Source organism: Dipodomys spectabilis, unplaced genomic scaffold (assembly GCF_019054845.1).
Source record: "Dipodomys spectabilis isolate Male_0828 unplaced genomic scaffold, ASM1905484v1 ptg000067l, whole genome shotgun sequence".
Lineage (NCBI taxonomy): Eukaryota > Metazoa > Chordata > Mammalia > Rodentia > Heteromyidae > Dipodomys > Dipodomys spectabilis.
Window position 1 is genome coordinate 3,725,757 of NW_024870744.1, and position 14,244 is coordinate 3,740,000.

The 14,244-nt window shown below is 58.8% G+C and overlaps 1 protein-coding gene across 2 annotated transcripts in view; it reads left to right on the forward strand.

Moving 5' to 3' along the window:
- Ncs1 (neuronal calcium sensor 1) overlaps positions 1-14,244 on the forward strand; it is a 40,695-nt gene that overhangs the window by 5,447 nt on the left and 21,004 nt on the right. The window lies entirely within an intron of this gene.

Below are 14,244 nucleotides of genomic sequence, written 5' to 3' on the forward strand. Positions count from 1 at the left end.
ATACAGGAGGACTTACTAGGGTGTCTTTATTACTTTGTAGACTTGACATTACCTACTTTGTATTTCCTGACTTAAAAGCCAGGCTCTGGTAGCTCACACCTCTAATCTTAGCTACTCAGGAAGCTGAGATCTGAAGACAGCAGTTCAAAGCCAGCCCAGACAGGAAAGCCCATCAGACTCTCCACCCCGGAAAAAGCCGGAAGTGGATCTGTGGCTCAAATGGTAAAGCACTAGCCTTGAGCAAAAAAACAAAAAAGCTTAGGGACAGCACCCAGGCCCTGAGTTCAAGCCCAGGACTGACAAAGGAAAAAAAAAAAAAAAGCAAACCCTACTGGGAGTGTTTGACTAGGTGATTATCTGTGCCTCAAAGACAGGCCTCTTCAGAGTGGCCCTTCCTATAAATTCTCTCAGCTCCGCCCTTGTCATCGGCAGCGGTGGCCTCACCCCCCAACACCTGCGGTTCTGGGGAACATCTATGTTGTAAATCTTTGTATGTCTCTTTCCTTAAAGAAATTAAGCTTTAGGGTCGCCGGGCGCTGGTGGCTCACGCCTGTAATCCTAGCTACTCAGGAGGCTGAGATCTGAGGATCGCAGTTCAAAGCCAGCCCAGGCAAGAAAGACCGTGAGACTCCTATCTCCAATAAACCACCAGAAAACCGGAAGTGGTGCTGTGGCTCAAGTGGTAGAGCGCTCGCCTTGAGCTGAAGAGCTGAGGGACAGCGCCCAGGCCCAGAGTTCAAGCCCCACGACCGACCAAAAAAAAAAAAAGAAATTAAGCTTTAGGGGGGACAGTACTAGATTTTGAACTCAGAGCCTCGTCTTGATAGGATGGTGCTCTACCACGTGAGCCACATCTCCAGCGCTGTTTTTCTCTGGTTACTTTTAGGACAGGTCTCATTCCCAGCCCTGCATGCTCCTGAACTGCGATCCACCTACTTCTGGGCTTCCTGCTGTTACTGGGCTCAGAAGCACGCAGGCTTTCCCCGTGGAGATGGGGTCTCTTGGACTTTCCTGCCCTGCCTGTCCTGGAACTACAGTCCTCCTGATCTTAGCCTTACTTTGGGACAAGGCAAACACGCCTTTGTCCAGCTGTGGGCTGAGAACTTTCCTGCCTGGTCTGTCTTTGTGCCTCCTGTTCTCAGCCTCCCGATTCCTTACATATTTTGTTAGCACATATTAATTGTATGGTAGGAGGTTCTCACGGCGCTATTTCCATACATGAGTATAATATACTTTAATCGTATTCTCCCTCTCTCTCTTTCTTGTCTCCCCTTCCCACCTCGTTTTTTGTCTTTCTTACAATTAGGAAATCTTTCCATACATGCATATAATGTATGTCAATCAGATTCAGTCCCTCTAGTACTCGAAGGCTCCCCGGCCCCTCCCCTTAAGCAGTTTTTAAGAGGTTTTATTCTTTTATACTTGATCATTTCTTCTCCCCCTAAGCCCTGTGTGTGTGTGTGTGTGTGTGTGTGTGTGTGTGTGTGTGTGTGTGTGTGTGTGTGTGTGTGTGTGTGTGTGTGTGTGTGTGTGTGTGTGTGTGAATGTGTGTGCCAGTACTGGGGGTTTGAACTCAGGGGCCTGGGCATTGTCCCTACCCTTTTTTGCTGGTTAACTGGAGATAAGAGTCTTTTGGATTTGTCTGCCCTGGGCTGGCTTTGAACCGAGCTCCTCAGGACTCAGGCTACTCTGGAGTAGCCAGGACTACAGGTGTGAGCTAGCTGCTCAAACCACGATGCGCCTTCCTGCCTCTGCTTCCCTTGGGATTACAGGTGTGCACCACCACAGCCATCTTAAGAGTCTTTTGAGTAAAAATGGCTGCACTGCTGCCCAGAATGGATGTTCTCATTTATCTCCCTAGCAGACGTGGATGAGGGAGCGCCCACTTGCCTGCCTTCCTGTCAGCACTGGGTATTATTATTGTCTTAATTACTGCCAACTTCATGGGAAGAAAAGAAGCCCCCTGTTTCCAGTTCATTTCTTTGATTGCTATTCAATTGAATCCTAGCATCTTTGAGCTGGAGGAGATGCTTGGATTTGAGAGGCCCACATCCTAATTCTCCGGGGGGGTCAGCACAGTACCACAGAGGTGAGCTGTCTCCATGGTAACGTGACAAGCAAGAAGCAGGGGCCCAGCACCCCCAACTTCTGCGAAGATGCTTCTTCCACTGTGCTGGGGCTGGGTGGTTCCTGGGGTCCAGGTGGGCCTGTGTTGCTTTCTTCATTACAGATTTCTGGTTTGGTTGTTTGTTTAGCGAGTCCTGGAGCTTGAACTCTGGGCCTGGGCGCTGTCCCTGAGCTTTTGTACTCAAGGCTAGCATTCTACCACTTGAGCCACAGCTCCCTTCTGGCTTTTTTTTTTTTTTTTTTTGGTTGTCAGGGGGCTTGCACTCTGGGCCTGGGCGCTGTCTGGTTTCAAACTGAGATCCTCCTCAGATTTCAGCCTTCTGAGTAGCTAGGATTGCAGGCGTGGACCACCAATACACCTGGCTTTTTATTTTTTATTTTTAAATTGTATTGAGACTTGAAATCAGGGACTGGGCACTGTAGCTACAATTTTTCACTCAAGGTTGGAATTCTTCTGCTTGAGCCATGGCTCCACTTCCAGCCTTTTTTTTTTTTTTTTAATTTTGGTAGTTAATGGGAGTTAAGTCTCCTGGACTTTTCTGCCTTGACTGGCTTTAGACTGTGATCCTTCAAGCCTCAGCCTCCTGAGTGGCTAGGATTACAGGCATGAGTCACCAACGGTGCCTGGCTTGACGTGGTTCTTTTTGTCCTAAATGTTCCTGGCAAGCCTGGCAGGGAGGAAGTCAGTGTCCATTTAAAGGAGCACCCTCGTCCTTGTCGCTGCCTGACAGTACGGCTTACCTGTCCTGCATGAGGTCTCCTTTCCAGGACAGAGGAAGTTGGGGATTTGTGTCCAGCTTCCAGGTAGCTTGGAATTGGGGTCAGATCTCTGCTGGGGGGCAGGACAGTCCTGTGGCTCCAGGGTTTTTGGCTGTGCCCTGCTCTGGCTGCATGGTCGTGGACAGCTGCTCATCTCCCAGCCCAGGTGCCTTGTGCAGGACGCTGGCACGGGCAGCAGCATGTCTTGCTGGCAGGCACCGGTCCTGGCACTGGGTAAGCACTTACCCAGTGTGTGCCCCGGAAGGTCCTCCTTGGGGTGCAGAGGACTGGCTGAGCCTGCTGGGAGGTCAGAGGGCCAGCTGTCCCACAGCTGTGCTTTTGGATGGGTTTGGCAGTGGCTTTGGCCTTGGGCACCGCGCTGCTGGCTTGATGAACTGAGAGAGAGTGTCGCTCAGCGCCTGGGTGCTGCATCTAGGGCTCAGGGGGCTGGAGAAGGACCAGCCTGGGCTTAGTGTCCAAACCACTGTGCCCTGGACAGCGTCTGGGAACAGTGTTCTTTTTTTTTTTTTTTTTGTCGGTCATGGGGCTTGAACTCTGGGCCTGGGCGCTGTCCCTCAGCTCTTCAGCACAAGGCGAGCGCTCTACCACTTGAGCCACAGCGCCACTTCCGGTTTTCTGGTGGTTTATCGGAGATAAGAGTGTCCTGCCCAGGCTGGCTGTGAACTGCGATCTCAGCCTCCTTAGTAGCTAGGATTACAGGCGTGAGCCACCCGTGCCCTGGAACAGTGTTCTTTCTTTTCTTTTCTTTTGTTGTGCCAGTACTGAGGCTTGAACTCACGGCCTGGGTACTATCTCTTAGCTTATTTTTTGCAAGACTAGTGTATGAGCCACAGCTTTACCTCCTGCTTTTTGCTAATTAATTGGAGATGAGAGTCTTACAGACATTCCTGCCTGGGCTGGTTTCAAACTATGATCCTCAGATCTCAGCTTCCTGAGTAGCTAGGATGACACCGGTGCCTGGCTCCATGGTCCTTTTTCTTTTTTCTTTTCTTTTTGTCTTTTATGGGGCTTGAACTCTGGGCCTGGGCGCTGTCCCTCAGCTCTTCAGCTCAAGGCAAACGCTCTACCACTTGAGCCATAGCACCACTTCTGACTTTTTCTGCTCATGAGGTACTGAGGAATGGAACCCAGGGCCTCATGCATGGGAGGCAAGCACTCTACCACTGAGCCACCTTCCCTGCCCCCATGATCCTTTCTGAACAGCATTCAGATGGTCAGATATGTGAGTGTGTGTCTCACAACAGGCCGGGTGTGTGTGGGTCTTGGGAAGGGGTGTGCTTGGGCTCTGGGGCTGGGCCAGCTCAGCATCTGGAGGGTTCTGGGCTTCCTGTTGCCTCTGTCCTCTTCTGCAAGTTGGGATCACGACACTGCAGCCACAGGTCTGTGAAGTCTGAGGCGCCTCTGCCTCTTCCTTGATCCCCTGGGGAGGCGGAGAATGTGTAAGCAGCCGCGGGCTGAGTCTGGTATTAAGCATGTCTCATGTGGTCTAGGCCCATGCTTGGGGTTCATGTGTATTTTTTTTTTTATCACCTTTCAAGAAGCCAGCGTTGCGGACAAGGCAGGGAGGCTCAGAGGGGCAGAACTCACCTGTGGCCCCAGTGCCCTGGGACAGCCGGTCCAGTTGGACGTGGGGCGCGCCCGCGTGAGCGGCCCTGCGCCGGCGGGGGTGCCGGTGCGCAGCGGGGGCTGTGTGGGTGTCGCAGGCTGATGGTGGGCGCCGCGGGTCACGTGGGTGACTTTCTACTCCCACGTGCACACTGGGAGTGTGAGTGACAGGATGGTGTGTGGAGCGGGCGAGCCCCCGTGTCTGTGCACACGCGTGCAGGTTGTAAGTGCCGACGGGCCTGGGGTGCCAGGGAGGGAGGGAGACACAGACAGGCCGAAGCTGGTGGCTGCCGGGTCTCCGTCCCTGCCTCCCCCCGGGGGGGATAGCCATGGGGACACTTGTGCCCGTCTTGCAAAGGGTGCAGAGGAGGCTGGTTAGTTGGGGTCCTCCAGCTGTCACTGCAGGGTCACAGTCTGCAGTGCCAGGGCTTCCTGCGGGCATGGGGCGATTTCAGCCCTGACTTCCTGCTGGTAGAGAAAGAGCTGGGGGGAGGTTGGGGGCAGTTGTAAGGGAAATTTTGGGGGTGACCAGGGAATGAGGATAGGAGCTTGAATGCAGGGATCTGGGTTTGAATTTAGGAGCTTGAGCTTGCTTGGCTTTTTGTTGGTGATGGAATCTTTTAGGTTTTTCTGCCCGGTCTGGCCTTGAACCATGACCTTCCAGGTCACAGCATTACTTCCAGTTTTCTGGTGGTAACTGGAGATAAGAGTCTCACAGACGTGCCTACCCCAGCTGGCTTTGAACTGAGATCCTCAGATCTCAGCCTCCTGAGGAGCTAGGATTCCAAGCGGGAGGCACCGGCACCCGGCTCTCTCAGCCTCTTGAATAGCATTGTGAGCCACTGTCCCTGGCTCCTCTGAGCTTTCTTACCCTCTGGTGCAGCCCAGGTCCTGTAGGACAAAAGGAGAGGCAGAGGCTGCACGGGTCTCGGGTGGGCTCGGGCCACGGTGACAGCCTCGGATGGCCCTGCAGTGCACGGATGGCCCTGCGGTGCACGGATGTCCCTGTAGTGCACGCATGGCTCTGCAGTGCATGGATGGTCCTGCAGTGCACGGATGGCCCTGCAGTGCACGGCAGCCTAGAAGCTGCCTAGGGAGCTGGCTGGTGACCCTGGCCTACCCATGATGCTTTGTGCTTTCCAAAGTGCATGTGCTAGGGTTGCTTTGGCTTGCTTCCTCCCGCTGACGGGGCTGAGGGTCACCTGTGCTGCCCACTGGCAGTGCCTGGAGGGGGGTGGGGCGCTGGGCCTGGGAGTTGGGGCAGGGTGGAGGGGGCGCTCTCTGCAGAGGGAGCCGAGGAGGGGGCCCTGGGAAGGGGTGCAGAGCAGCTGCTGGCCCTGGAGATCAGAGGGTTGTGCCGGCCCCTGTGCAGCCTCCCCACAGGGGAGGCTGGGCCGCAGAGGAATGTGGCTTTGAGGAATGTTTAACCAGGGGAAATAGCACCCGCTTGCTTGTGGGGTGCGGGTGCTGCTCACTCCCTCCAGCCTTGGGGCCTTGGCTTCCCGGCAGCGCTGGCCTTTTTGGGACAGGATGTGGCCTCCTTTTTCCTTTTTTAAACCAAGGAGCTCTAGTGGGAATCAGAAAGGACTTTGGACCTGGGACCGCATGGCTGGCTCTAGCCGCTCTGCCGGGGTGACCTCCCTGCGCCCAGCTCCACGCCCCACCCCCTGCTTCTCTTCCGTGGGACCTGGGGCAGGACACGGAGCTGGGTGCTGGCTCCAGCTCAGGGACCCCAAGGCCTGAGTTCAAATCTAGCTTCTGTGCTTATTAGCGCTGGGACCTTGGCCAGGCCCTGTCTCTGGGGCAGATGGGGCCGGCCAGCCCCTTCCCCCAGGGTTGCCAATGGAGTCAGTGTGAAAACACCCTCTAGAATGCCCCGTGTGCCCTGTGTCAGAGTGTCCTGTGTCCTGGTGGCTTTGCAAATCAAGTGACAGAACTGTGTCTCCTGTACACTTGCTGCTGGATGGCTGGGTGACCCCCCAACTATGCTTTGTGGCGACCGAGGGGCAGCCCGATGCCTGGCCCTTTTATTTGGCTCCTCCCTGACCACCCTTGCCCCTGCACCACAGCCCATGGCCACTCCCACGGGAGGTGCCCCTGGGCTCCTTCAGTGATCCTGGTGAGACCCAAGATTCACCTCCCTGCTGGCTCACATAGGTCAGGACAAGTAACAAAAGCAGCCAGGTGCAGTGGCTCATGCCTGTCATCCTAGCAATGCAGGAGGCTGAGATCTGGGGATCAAGGTTCGAGGCCAGCTTAGGCAGGAAAGTCTGAGACTCTTTTTTTTTTTTTGTCAGTCGTGGGGCTTGAACTCTGGGCCTGGGCGCTGTCCCTCAGCTCTTCAGCTCAAGGCGAGCGCTCTACCACTTAAGCTACAGCGCCACTTCCAGTTTTCTGATGGTTTATTGGAGATAGGAGTCTCAAGGTTTCTCCTGCCCCGGCTGGCTTTGAACCTCGATCCTCAGATCTCAGCCTCCTGAGTAGCTAGGATTACAGGCATGAGCCACCAGCGCCCGGCTAAGTCTGAGACTCTTATCTCCAAGTAAGTAGCAAAAAGCCAAAAATGGAGCTGTGGCTCAAGTGGTAGAGAGCTAGCCTTGAGCACAAAAGCTCAAGGATGGTGCCTAGGCCTTGTTCAAGCCCCTGGATCAGCGTAAACAAACTAACAATAACAAATATATAAACCAGCGAGCTAGAGAAAGATCAGTGTCTCATCTATCTCTTTGCTAGCCCCTCCTCCTTCCTGGTCTCTCTTGCCTGGCTAGAAGATCTGGGTCCCTGCCCACTAGGCCTGCTAGGGACCCCAGGCCTTCTCACCATCCTGGGACGGGGGAGATGAGAAAGGTCCAAGCTCTCCGTGCCCCCCACCTCCGCAGCCCCCGCCCCCCCGCCCTAGCACCTGCCTCTCCCAAAGCTCCAAGCTTCCCATTCAAGGCAGGAGACGGGGCTATTTTTGGCACTGTGGGGGGAAGCCAGTGTGTTCCTTCTGTTCAGAAATACATGGTGTGCGCTGGGGAGGCTGGGGGCCACCTTGAAGCCCGTGATGCCGGAGGGCCCCCCCGCCCCCCTGCCCCTCCGCCCCCTGTCCCCCCTTCATGGTCTTGCTCCCACTCAGCCACGAGGCTGCACCAAAGCCCCAGCAGAACATGATCTTAATTAAAACCAACAGCAGCTGGCAAAAAAAATAACCCACCAAAAATGAGTGCCCTGGCTGCCATTCCTGCTTCTCAGTTCCACAAGCTGGGGGCCCTGTGAGCAGTATTCTGGGCTCTCTATTGGGAAAAGCAGGCTGGGGAGGGGGGTGGTTCCCGGGCCCTGTGGGAGGCCAGTGTGACTTAAGGCCAGTGTGGCAGCCTCTCCCCCCCCCCCCCCCATTCACCAAGAGGCTGTGGCTCAGCCGAGCCGGCCTGGACATGCAGCTCCGAGGACCCCGGCAGGCTGGCCAGGTGGACTGCAGGTTCCCCTGGCAGTCAGTTTGGTAGGGGACCAGATGGGAGACCCAGACAAGGCATGGCACTGAGTCATGGACACCCTCCTGCCCCCCAGGGTCTTTGGGGGCTTTCCTGGAAGTCTGATTGGGATCCATCTTGTCTGGGTGTCTTTGGGGGGCTTCCTGGAGGAGGTGATATCTCAGCTGGGAACGGAGGGAACAGTGGTTGCCAGGAAACAGTGAAGACCCGTCTGTGTTTTTGTTTGTTGACTTTGGCAGCCCTGTCTCTGGGAGGAGTGGGCGGCGCAGTGGCACAGCGCGGTCTGGGGAGGAGGAGAGTGTGGGGGACTCAGGGTTTGCTCCCGGGAAGCATCGCGGTCTTCAGGTCTGGCTGCATCAAGGCAGTCCACTCTGAGGGGCTGTGGCTGAGAGGGGTGCAGGCGCGGGTACCCAAGGCACGATCGCAGCCGAGCTGTCCCTGGCAGATCCAGCCCAGGTCCAGCCTCCACGCTGTCCTGAGCAAGCTGCCCCCACCTCTAAGCTGCAGGTTCTCCTCCATCCGCTCCATACCGTATCTGCTGCGGGAGGGGCAGTGCTCTACAGCCTGGCTGGGCTTTGTCCCCCCTCCCCTCCCCCCCAGCATCCCCTACCAGAAGGAACGGCCTGGGAACTGGACGTAACCCACTCAGGCCACAGGGCCCAAGGAGATGAGGCTTGGGATGGACACAGCGCCTGCCTCGCGGGCAAGGCCACTGCCTGGCTCCCGCAGCTGGAGGCCCAAGGCCTGGGGCCGGTGTCTCAGGCTGGGGGCAGCCAGCTCAGGGTTCCCCAGCCCCCCAGACACGACTCCAGGTGACTCACAGCGCTGCCTCCACTGGGAGGGCAGGGCAGGCCCCGCCTCCATCCTGGCTCTTAAAGGGCCCCAGCACCACCGCCGGCCACTGGCCAGGCAGCGTGGGTTCCTGCCCCCAGAGCCTGCGGGGGGGTGGGGGGGTGGGGGGGTGGGGGAGGGGCTGGCCGTCCAGGGGCTGCAGCATGGGCTCAGCACTCTGTCTCAGGAGGTTTCCAGCGGCCAGGACTGGAAGGACGGGGATGGACGGGCTTCCCTGTATGGTGCTCTCCCCCCCCCCCCCCCCCCCGCCTCCCACACCCATGCCTGTTGTGTCCCCCTTTAGTGTCCTCTGGCTTTTCCAAGAGGGGCTTTGCACCCTCTTTAGGAGGGGGTGTCTTTATCTCAGCTCTGCCTTGGGGGTTGGGGCTCCCTGCCCCCACTCCTGGTGGGTTTCTTGGTGCTATGACCCTAGTGACTGACCAGTCTGGCTTGGGCTTGAGCTGTGGTGGAGACCAGGCTCTCCCTGCTCCGGGGCTGGGGGAGGCTGGGAGAGGGGCAGGCTGAAGCAGGAAGGCGGGGGCCGGGTGGAGGGGACGGACGGAGGCAGCCCCACAGTGCACCCTCACTGCCCAGTGTCCACCTTGTTATTGGCCCTGGTCATCCTACCATGCCTCTGGCTGCTGTGGCACCTTTATTAATAATGGTTGGGACTCCCTGGGCGTTCAGCCTGGCACAGGCCTGCCTCCTGTGGCCTGTGCTCAGCCGGTAGCTTGTGGTACCCTGGTCTTCCTGCACTCTGAGGTCTGAGCTGCGGAGAGAGGGATAGATGGATGGACAAATGGATCGATGGTCAAGTGATGGATGGATGGGCAGGTGGATGGGCTGATGGATGGATGGAGGATGGATGGATGGAAGGTGGATGGATGGATGGACAGGTGGATGGGTGAACGGACAGGTGGCTAGGTGAATGGACAGGTAGATGGGCTGATGGATGGAGGATGGATGGATGGATGGATGGATGGTCAAGTGGATGGATGAATGGATGGATGGAAGGTGGATGGATTGATGGATGAGTGGATGGATGGATGGACAGGTGGATGGATGGGTGAGTGGATGGTCAACTGGATGGATGGATGGTTGGAAAGTGAATGGATGGGTGGTCGAGTAGATGATAGATGGGTAGGTGGATGAACTGATGGTTGAGTGGATGGATGGATGGATGGATGAACATACATAAGGCTTGTCCCCTATCCTCTGGGCCTGGTGGAGGGCTATTCTTCCTTTGGGTTGCACCTTCACATGCCCCCCAGGGAGCCCTCCTGCGCCCTCAGGTCAGACTGGGGTCTACCTGAGTTCTTCCTGTGCACAACAGGGGGCAGCCGAGGGCCAGGACCCATCTGGGTCACCGTTGTGCCTTCAGCGTCCAGCCCAGGGTCCAGCCCATGGGCGTTGGGGGGCTCAGGACTTCATTATTGGATGCATAGAAGGCTAAAAATATTGTTTGTTCTTTCTGCCCACCGTTGGGGGGGTGGTCACCACCCTCAGTTTATGGCTAAGGAAAGTAAAGTTTCAGAGAGGTGAGTTCAGTTGCCCAAAGGATTCAGAGCCCACAGAAGGACTCAGTTTAAAAGAATACCCTCCCTGAGCCAGGCGCCCGTGGCTCCCGCCTGTCACCCTAGCTACTCAGGAGGCTGAGATCTGAGGATTGCGGTTCAAAGCCAGCCCCGCCAGGAAAGTCCGTGAGACTCTTTTTCTTTTCTTTTCTTTTCTTTTTGGGTCTGGTCGTGGGGCCTGAACTCTGGGCCTGGGCACTGTCCCTCAGCTCTTCAGCTCAAGGCTAGTGCTCTACCACTTGAGCCACAGCGCCACTTCTGGCTTTTTTCTTTTTGCTTATGTGGTGCTGAGGAATCGAACCCAGGGCTTCATGCATGCAAGGCAAGCGCTCTACCACTGAGCCACCTTCCCAGCTCTGTGAGGCTCTTATCTCCAATAAACCACTGAGAAAACTGGAAATGGTGCTATGGCTCAAGTGGTAGAGCGCTCGCCTTGAGCTGAAGAGCTGAGGGACAGCGCCCAGGCCCAGAGTTCAAGTCTCACAAGGAAGAAGGAGGAGGAGGAGAAGGAGGAAGAGGACCTGGAGGAAAACCCTGCACTCCCACAGGCCCCTGAGGAGGTCCCCAATTGAGAAGAGAAGGTGGGGTTCACATGCTTTGGGACCCCTTGCTTTAGGAGTTTCTGGGTCTGGCAGGTAGAGATGATGTGAAGCAGAGAGGAAGCCTCAAACCTTCAAGCATTTTACTGACGCACGTACAAACCCCATGCGTCAGTCCATCCGGCAGCAGAGGTGGGCAGGGAGTTGGCTAACCTGAGAAGGGATTTTTTTTTTTTAATTTTGTTGGCTGTGGGGCTTGAACTTGAGGCCTGGACGCTGTCCCTGAGTTTTTCTGCTCCAGGCTAGCGCTCTACCACCTTGAGCCACAGCTCTACTTCCGGTTTTCTGGTGGTTCATTGGAGATAAGAGTCTCAGGGAGTTTCCAGCCCGGGCTGGCTTTGAACCATGATCCTCAGATCTCAGCCTCCTGAGTAGCTAGGGTGACAGGCGTGAGCTCCCAGCGCCCCGCAGGAGGGCTGTTCTGATGGCCCTGTTTGACCGTGAGCCCCAAATCTCATCCACTCTGATGTCTGAGATGCAGCAGGAGCTCCCCCAAGCTCTGTCATGGTCTGGGGGCGCTCAGTGGCCCCATCTCCAGCTGAACTCCTTGAGCCTGACTGGGCTGCCTGGCTGGGCATGACCTCTGACCCCCCAGCATCCCCCCCCAGCTCCCCCCTCTGCACACTGACGAGGGTGGTGGTCGGCCTCGCTTCATCATTGAAGGAGCCTCTCACCTCGGCCTGGCCGGCTGGGACGGCTCAGCCAGCGGAGCCTGGGGCTCGGAAGGATCCAAGGAGCCAGGAGGGAAATGGGACTGGGCCTGGGATTTGTGGCTGGGAGCTTCCTGCCTTAGTATCGGCTAACTCTGGGCCTGGGCCTGCCGGCCGTGTTTCCCTGCCGGAAGGCAGCGGGAGCCCCGGTGCTTCATGGCCCCACTCCGGACACCAGCACCGGGGGCAGCACGCCAGCGCCCAGCGTGCCCCACGGACTGGCTGGTTGTGCCAGGAGCCAGGGGGTGCGCTCTGCTGGGTGGTGGGGACACAGTGACAGCGGGGGGGAGGGGTGCCCGGCGGGTGCCAGAGCCCTTGGTGCCGAAATGGTGCAGCTCGCTTCGCCAGTCCAGGGCTCAGAGTGGCAGAGGGCCGGTACCGGAGCCAGGGGGCTCCGTCGGTCCAGCCCTGAGGCATCTTTTCGGGGGTACAGTCACCGTCCTGCAGCCCAGATGCCCAGGACGGCCTTGGCTTGGGGACACGGGCCGCCAGGACTGGGAGGGAGGCCGCTGGAGTCTGTGTGCAGGGGTGAGGCCAGAGCAAGGTCAGAACCCAGTCAGCTGCGTGACTGGGCTTGGGGTCCCGCACGGGGTTACAGAGCACCAGCCTGTGCCCCTCCTCACCCCCCGTCCCGGGCCTGTAGGGCCCGATGCAGTTCTGGGGTAGAGGGCTGGTGCCAGCCACCACCCAACAGCAACAGTGGGTGGCTGCGGAGGGGGAGGGGAGGGCGGGCCCCACCCCATCTTGCCTGTTGGCTGCTGTGTGCCCAGCACCGGGCCGCCTGGCTGGCATAGCAGACGTGGGTGGTGGAGGAGTGCTTGCCAAGGAGGCTGGGCTGCCGCCACTCCTGTGGGGGAAGGGAGGCCGCAGCGGGGAGGAGGCGGAGGGCTGGGGGTGGGGGCCCCCAAGCAGGGTGCTGTCCAGGGCCAGGCCAACCCAGCCGAGGGAATCCTGGCAGCCCGGGCAGGGCCAGCCTCGCTGTGGCACCTAGGGGCACCGGAGCGAGGGGTGCGGGGAGGTCTGGCACACACACGTGGTAAGACTCCCATCGCATGCCCGCGTGCGCCCGCTGCTCTGTGCCAGGCCCCGCGTCTGCCTGTGCCGTCACGTCCTCCGCTCCACGCCACCCGGCGTCTGAGTGGCTCTGTGCCCACCGGCCCCACGCGCTTCCTGAGGCTCGGGCCTGGTAGGGGCTCCATCCCCGTGGCGGGTCTGTGGGGTGATCTGGGCATCTCGGGCATTCACGAGACACTGTAGGAAAGGGGCACAGCCAGTCTCAGGACCCCCACCCCCAGCCCCTGGAGGAGCCCCGGGCTTCCGGGCCCTCCGGAGGAGGGGGTCAGCGTTAACCCTCTGCCCGCCCCCCCTGCCTCCCAGGCTGGCGCCCTGAGACACATCCGCCCCCAGTGGGAGGCCGCTTCCATTCACAGGTCGGGATACAGGCCCAGGCCCACAGTGCTGTCCCTGCAGGGGATTGGGCCTCCTTGGGGGGGGCATTGCCTCTGGGGATGAGGGGGTGCAGAGCTGAGGGGGTGCCGCTGCCTCTTGTCTGGGAAGCCATGCTGTTGCGGCTGTGCTGTGGGGGGGGAAAGGCCCCCTCCGGCCCTGCCTCATGCAGTCGGAGTGTGAGGCTGACCTCCGCTGAATCTTGGGGACCACAGCAGAGATGTTCACGGCTGCAGGCTGTGGGGCCGAGGCCAGCGGTGGACAGGGGACCCCTATTCTGCAGTGGAGAGAGGGGTTCGTTTGGGGGTGGGAAGGGCAGGAGGAGGGGCCGGGGACCTCCAGGGCCAGCTCAGAGGCGCAGGGCTAGGGGCCGGCTGGTGAGGGGCGGTGGGCTCTCAGAGGAGGCCTCGCACTGGAGGTGGAGGCCTGGAGGCCTCTGGAGGGAGGACAGCCGGTGACTGCAGGCTCAGGAGTGTAAGGGACCCCCGTTTAGTAAGAAGGGTCACTGGTGGCCAGGCCCAAGGCCCCTGCGTTCTGCAGTGTTTCTGGCTCACGGGGAGAGGGGGAGTGGGTGAAGCCGGCCCAGGCCTCCACGCTCTGCGCCGCTCTCTACCTCCGCCGCTGCCACAGCCCCCCCCCCCCCCCGCCCCCCGGCCCCATCTGTTCTGCCGTGTTTGAGTTGAGCTTCAGTCAGGAGAGGTATTTTGCTTTAGGGAAATGAAAATCAGACTCAACATTTATGCTGGGCTCCTGGGACTGGCTCTGGTGTTCGCTCCTGGCAGGCGGGAGCTGCGTAGAGGGGAGGAGGAGCCGCTGGGGTGGGCGGCCGCCCTGGGCACTGAAGGGAAAAGGCTGGCAGGGCAGGGCAGCTCTGGCTCTCGGTGGGGTCGGTGGGAGGAGGCGAGGCAGGTGCCTGGCTCTGTGCTCGTTTCTCCCTGGAACAATGGGGTTCACCTCCCATGGGGTTCTCATGAAGGTGAACAGCTGGGAGGAAACAGGCCAGAGGCTCGCTTCCCAGGCACCCACAGCGGGCAGCCCTGGGGCTGGGGGAGCGCGGCTGGCACAGGCCGGCCCAGACGCCCAGGCTGGGCCTGGAGAGCGA